This window comes from Cryptomeria japonica, chromosome 4, assembly GCF_030272615.1.
Source record: "Cryptomeria japonica chromosome 4, Sugi_1.0, whole genome shotgun sequence".
Taxonomy (NCBI): Eukaryota; Viridiplantae; Streptophyta; class Pinopsida; order Cupressales; family Cupressaceae; genus Cryptomeria; species Cryptomeria japonica.
In genome coordinates, this window is record NC_081408.1 from 536,689,559 (window position 1) to 536,695,961 (window position 6,403).

The following is a 6,403-nucleotide window of genomic DNA, read 5'->3' on the forward strand; positions in this document are numbered from 1 at the left end:
GAAAAATAACAAATCTGATACCTTCTATTTAAAGGAATTTGCCCTACAGGGAAACCAATACTTATTATTGGAAAAAAGAAGAAGGAAATATCAAGCCACTGCCTAATATCCCAATGTGGTCTACATATTGTCACTAATTCTCAAAGCGCACCTTTAATTTGTCATCTTCCCGATTCAATGTGGAACAGTCAAGGCAAGGTGAAAGCAGTTGTGAGATCTCTATTGTATCCTGAGTACCCAGGCATAGCTAGGAAAATTGCTTTTCCTCTTGATGATCTTATGCTGAAGTTAATGTTTGATAAAATACCATGAATATCTTGATGGCCCCTCAAAAGGGAATCATCAACTTACCATCAAATTACTCACAAGGACAATTTAGCTTTACACCCAACCTAGAAAAGATGTTGGAGGAATTATTGGATTCAACTGTATCTCAACTATTTGATGAAATAGCATAACAAATTTTAAAGGAGGATAATCTAGTTATAGATGCAGAACAAATACCACATATGGACAAAGAATTGCTAATTTCAAAGTCAAATAAAGAGGGTTGCAAAGATATAAAATATAATGATACTATGTTTGGTAAGTTAACCCTAACATGCCATCAGAATGATGAATACACCAGATCGACTGAAGATGAAGGACTAATGTATCAATTTTTTTCTCCATTAACCGGTTGCCAAAATTCACAACCTTTATCTCTCATGAATTCAATGGAGGTGGAGCAAGATAAGGACCACCAAGATGTAAATGAGTAGTTAACAGATTCATCCTTTGATTATTCCCAAACTCTTTCAATTATGCAGTCCCCTGCCCAAAATCAGAGTCCAAAGAAAAAAATGGAGGGGAAAGAAATCTAATAAGACCAAAACAAAGGAGGAAATAGAGGTTGGTATCCAAACCACTCTTTATGGGAAATTCTCTTCATCTAAAAGACCACGGAGGGCATGTTTCTCTCCCTGACAACAATGAAAATCATCTCATGGAATGCCAGAGACATTAATGCCTCTAACAAGAGAAAGAGAGTCAAGAAACAAATTGACTCATCAAGGGCAGATATAGTTATGATACAAGAAACAAAATTCTCCCATGACACCTTTCTAGAGACAATTTCCAAATTGACCAAATAGAAATCAGCTCATGTTCCAGTAGCAGGAGCCTCTGGAGGACTTTTTACTTTGTGGAACCTAAAAAATATAGTTGCAGAGACATTACATGAAGGAAATAATTGGCAGGTTATTAGCATTCAAAACTTTGATCTGTCCTTTAAGCTGATCAATGTTTATGGACCGACCTCCACTCATGAAAAAAAAAGACTATGGGATAACCTTACAAATTTCATTCAGTAATAGGCAGACCATGATGTCATCTTGGGAGGAGACTTTAACGCAATTACTTCTAGCCATGAGAAAAAAGGTGGAATTTGTCTGCTTGAAAAAAACTATTCAAAATTTTGTATCTTTCATCTCTGATAATGACTTAAGAGATGTAGATCCTCTTAAGGGTCAGTTTACATGGACAAACTGAAGGAATAATTTCTTACAAATTGTAGAACAACTAGACAGATTTCTCATATCCCAACAATGGTTTCTTCAAAATGTTAAAATGGAATCTGATATATTACCTCTTGTATGCTCAGACCATTGTGCTATTTCATTGCAAGTTATGAATTTCCAAAAAACTTATGTGCATCACCCCTCCTTCAAACTTGAAAAAATATAGTTTAGGCATCCACATTTTCTTCCACTCCTAAGGCAATGGTGGGTAAGTGCTCCTCATCAAAAGGGTACCAAAATGTTCCAACTAGACAAGAAAATGTAATATGTCAAAAGCAAAATAAAAGTGTGGAATGTGGAAGTTTTTAAAAATATTTTTGTTGAGAAAAGTTTAGTTGAAAAATAGCTATCTTACATTCAAGAGACTATAATTCTCCATGACCTTGATTCAGTTACATATGATAAGCAAAAATAGTTACAAGAGACTTGGGAAGAACTGAGTAAGAGAGAGGAAATATACTGGAGGTACAAATCCAGGGAGTTATGGCTAAAAGAAGGGGATAGGAACACAAAAAAAATCCATGCATTTGCCAAGTCCAGACGTGAAGCATCAACAATCTGGTCCATTAATGATCATATTACAGGCAACACACTCACCAATTCATCAGCCATCCAGAATGAAGGTGTTAGCTTTTTTAAAAATCTTTTAGCTCTGACCAATGCACCTCATTTAGCCTCCCATCAAGATGAAATATAAATTTTGGATGTCATTCCAAAAATTATTACACAAGGCAATAAAGACCTAATGAAACCATTCACTATTGAAGAGGTTAAGAAAGTAGTATTCTCACTAGCTACTGATAAAGCACTAGGCTCTGATGGATTCACTGCATTGTTTTTCCAAAAATATTGGGATGTATTTGGGTTTGATCTGTTGGCTGCAATTGAAAAGTCAAGAAAAAGCAAAATAGTTCTAAAGAATTTCAATGTCACAAGCATTTCCATTATCCCAAAAGTGAAAGAGCCAAAAACATTTGCAGACTTTAGGCCTATCTCTTTGTGCAATATTTTCTATAAGATCATCACCAAGGCCATCTATCTATGATTACAATGCTTAATCCCAAACATTGTCTCCCCAGAACAAGGTGGCTTTGTTCCAGGAAAAGAAACAATTGAAGGGGCACTAATAGCACATGTGGTCCTACATTTAGTTAACACTTCACACCTACCATCCTTTATTGCAAAAATTGACATGATTAAAACTTATGTTAAGGTGAAATGGATTTTTTTACTTAAAATCTTGCATAAGTTTGGGTTCTCTGAGAAATGATGCAAATGGATAAAAGCATGTATCTCAGGAGCTCACTTTTCAGTCATTATATATGGAACCCCAACAGGTTTTTTTGCAGCTACCCAAGGAGTAAGACAAGGAGATCCTCTATCTCCTTTCTTGTTCATCATTATGGCATAAGCTTTCAGTAGATTGATCAAATCCAATCATGACAAGGGTCTTTGGCAAGGGATACACTTACCAAACACATCCATATCCGTTACACACTCCCTCTTCGTTGATGATACATTACTATATGCCAAATCTTCAGCTCGAGAAGCAAGCCAAATGAAGAAGGCTCTAGAGTTATACACATCAGTATCAGGTCAGCAGATCAATATCCATAAATGAATAGTATATATTCTTAATAACAAGGCTCCTATAAGGAAAAAGATCATTAAAATTCTTGGCTTTAAGGCCAATGACTTACCAAGCATATACTTGGGTATAACTCTATTCATGGGAGCTAATAAGACCTCCTATTGGAAAACTATGATTGAAAGGATTAAGCACGGTATATCATCATGGAAGGCTCGCTGGTTGTCTCTTGTAGGTTGAATCCTACTTATTAAATATGTTTTAACTGCCATTCCTAATTACTACATTTCAGTTCTTAAAGCCCCGAAGTATGTGATTCTACAAATTGAAAAGATCATTAGAACCTTTCTTTGGAAAGGGAACTTATCAAAAGACAAAAATATCCCATTAATCTCATTAAATAATATGGCAATTGAGAAAAAGTCAGGAGGGGTAGGGCTACACGATTTAGTTAAGCGAAACAAAGCCTTTGGAGGAAAACTAGTAGTGCCAAATCATGTAGGCCAAATACCTAGACTCATGCAATCCTATTAGAATCTTCTCCATATCAAATCCTCTGGATGGGTCAGCAATGTGGAACTTTATGATATCCTCCAGAGATTTAGTGAAAAAATGTAGCAAGAAAATTACACAAAACCATGCAAAATCAAGCACATTCACAACAAGGTCATCAAATGAAATAAAATAAATTAGAGAAAATCAAACCAATTTTACTCCATTTAATGAAGACCTTGTTGCTCCTTCTTTCTTCTCTAATCAAATGGTATGTGGCTCTCAAATTCCAAATTGCAAATGTGTTGAAAGCAAGGGTGAGAAGATTCGAAGATATAAAGTTAATTGGACAACATATAGTTATTCAAACTGTCCATATGATTATGAAAAAGATAGATAAATTTATAGAAGATCGAATACAAGATTGGAGAATCAAAATCGATTAAAAAAGATGGCATAAAACAGCTTTTGACTAGGCATATCTCCTTTTTCGAATTTTAAATTGAAATTAAAGAGATATTTTCCATGAAAATAAAACAAGAAAATCAGAAGTTGACTGGTTACTTCCATTTTCAATTTTTAGGAAGATATGATAATGGTTTTTGAAAATCATATAAATCAGATGACGACATACTTACCATTTTCAAAAATTGGGAGAATATGAGAAAATAATTTATTTAAATTGGATAATGATTTATTTTAATTTTTAAAATCATTTTCTTGATTTATTGCCATTTTTAAATTTGGATGAGGATAATTAGAAATTAAATTAATTAAATAAAAACAAATAAAGATTTGTCATTCTTGATTTTTGGAAGAAGATAATTAGGATTTTATTAAATAAATAGAAATTTATTTAATTATGATGAAACAATTAGCTAATTAAATAATTTAAAGTAAATATTCAATTATGAGAAAAATGAAATTGAATTTAATTAAATAATAAAGATTATTTAATTAAAGTTAGGAAATGAATGATTAATGATGAAATGATTTAAATGATTAGGAAAATAGAAAATTTAAAATAGAAGAATGACACAATGTCAACATATTATGAAAATCAAATGCGGCATGGAAGACATGTTAGAAATTAGGTTAGCGACGCAAGAGTGATGACCAATTTTGAGTGTCTACATTTTGCCCCTCTTTGAGGAAATGCAATTATGAGCATTGTTTCAAAGAATAATTAAAAAGGTCATGCCCTAGTAGATCGAGAGACGGAGGTAGGATGCCCCCTCGAGAGATTGTTTATGTATGAAAGAAATGAATGATCTCTCGAAAGAAGAGAAGAATGTTAGTTAGAAGTGAAGAATGTTAATTGATTGTAGATAAGGGGTGATTAATATCAAGTGAAGAAATTCACAATTGATAAAATAGAATAGATAGCATGAGAATGATTGATTTGATGAATAAATAGAAGGATTGATAGGATAGAGGAAATGTTAGCCAGAAGAAACGCAAGTGAGAAGTGAAGAATGATTAATGTGATGAAATATTGCTTTCACAAATGCAAATAGTAGGTGAGAACCTTTATTTGATATGGCAAAAAAGATGTGGCACACCATGGTAATGAAGGCCAGGACGATAATGCAATCCCTTTGTGTAAGATGGACATGTTCACAGACAAGGAATGGTTCAAAATCCTAAGACATACTTGCCCCAGAATGTTATGAAACACTCTACAAACAGAAGACAAAAACAATAAAGGACCATGAGCCATCTCGACCACTCTAAATCACTTAGTGACATCATTGAGCAACATAGGAACATGGTCAAGGCCAAAAATAAATCAATAAAAAGATAAGACTCACAAATTCAAACAAGTCAAACAAACATTTTGATCTTCGTTGCCAAAGTGATAGTGTCGTGATAAAAGGACGATCATGTTGTCTGGTTTCAGGGAATGCAGTACCCCATCTAAGACAGGACACAGTCTAGTTTCGAGTATACCACACCTTGTATAAGACCCATGATAATATTGACAAGGACAAATAATATTGATGTTGATTGATTGACATGACAATTTTGATCAGTTTGAATGCTTGGTTTGATTAAAAAGTTCATCTGTTAATGCATGATTTGTTAAGCGTAGTGTTGTAACATGTTATTTGTTTGTTGTCTACACAAATGTTTGTTTATGTACTAAAGGGACAATTTATTGCTGAAATGAAACAAAAGTGATTGTTTTTGGATTTTTAATGTTTTCCAATTTTTAGGGTTTTTGAATATATTTGATTTTTAGGGCTTTTTTCAGCACATTTTATGAATGTTTTTGAATTATTTCAGAACATTTTATGATTTTTTTTTTGTAATTATTTTAGAATATTTTTTGAATGTTTTTGGATTATTTCAGGACATTTTCAATTTTTTAGGATTTTTTTTTTGGACTTTATTTGATTTTTTTGGATTTTTATGATTTTGCCCCCAATGTCTAGCAAGGCAAGGAATATGACAGGTGAATAAATAGGCTTGCTGAAATGTTGGTGGATAGAGGGAAGACAAAGGCCTTTTATTATGGAGACAACACGGATGCAATTTTCAAGGGCTATTGCATGATGGGACAAAAGACTGGATATGGCAATGTAAAACAGTGATATGGAATGACAGACATGTCAAGAGGTTTTGAAAAACATGTTTTTCATTTCACGTCCTTATGCCAGATCAAGATCAAGGGATAGAAAGAGTGTATGGACAATGACAGGATATGGACAAGATAAGCAAGATAAAAAAATGGATAAAGGATATGAATAGGATAAGGATGTGA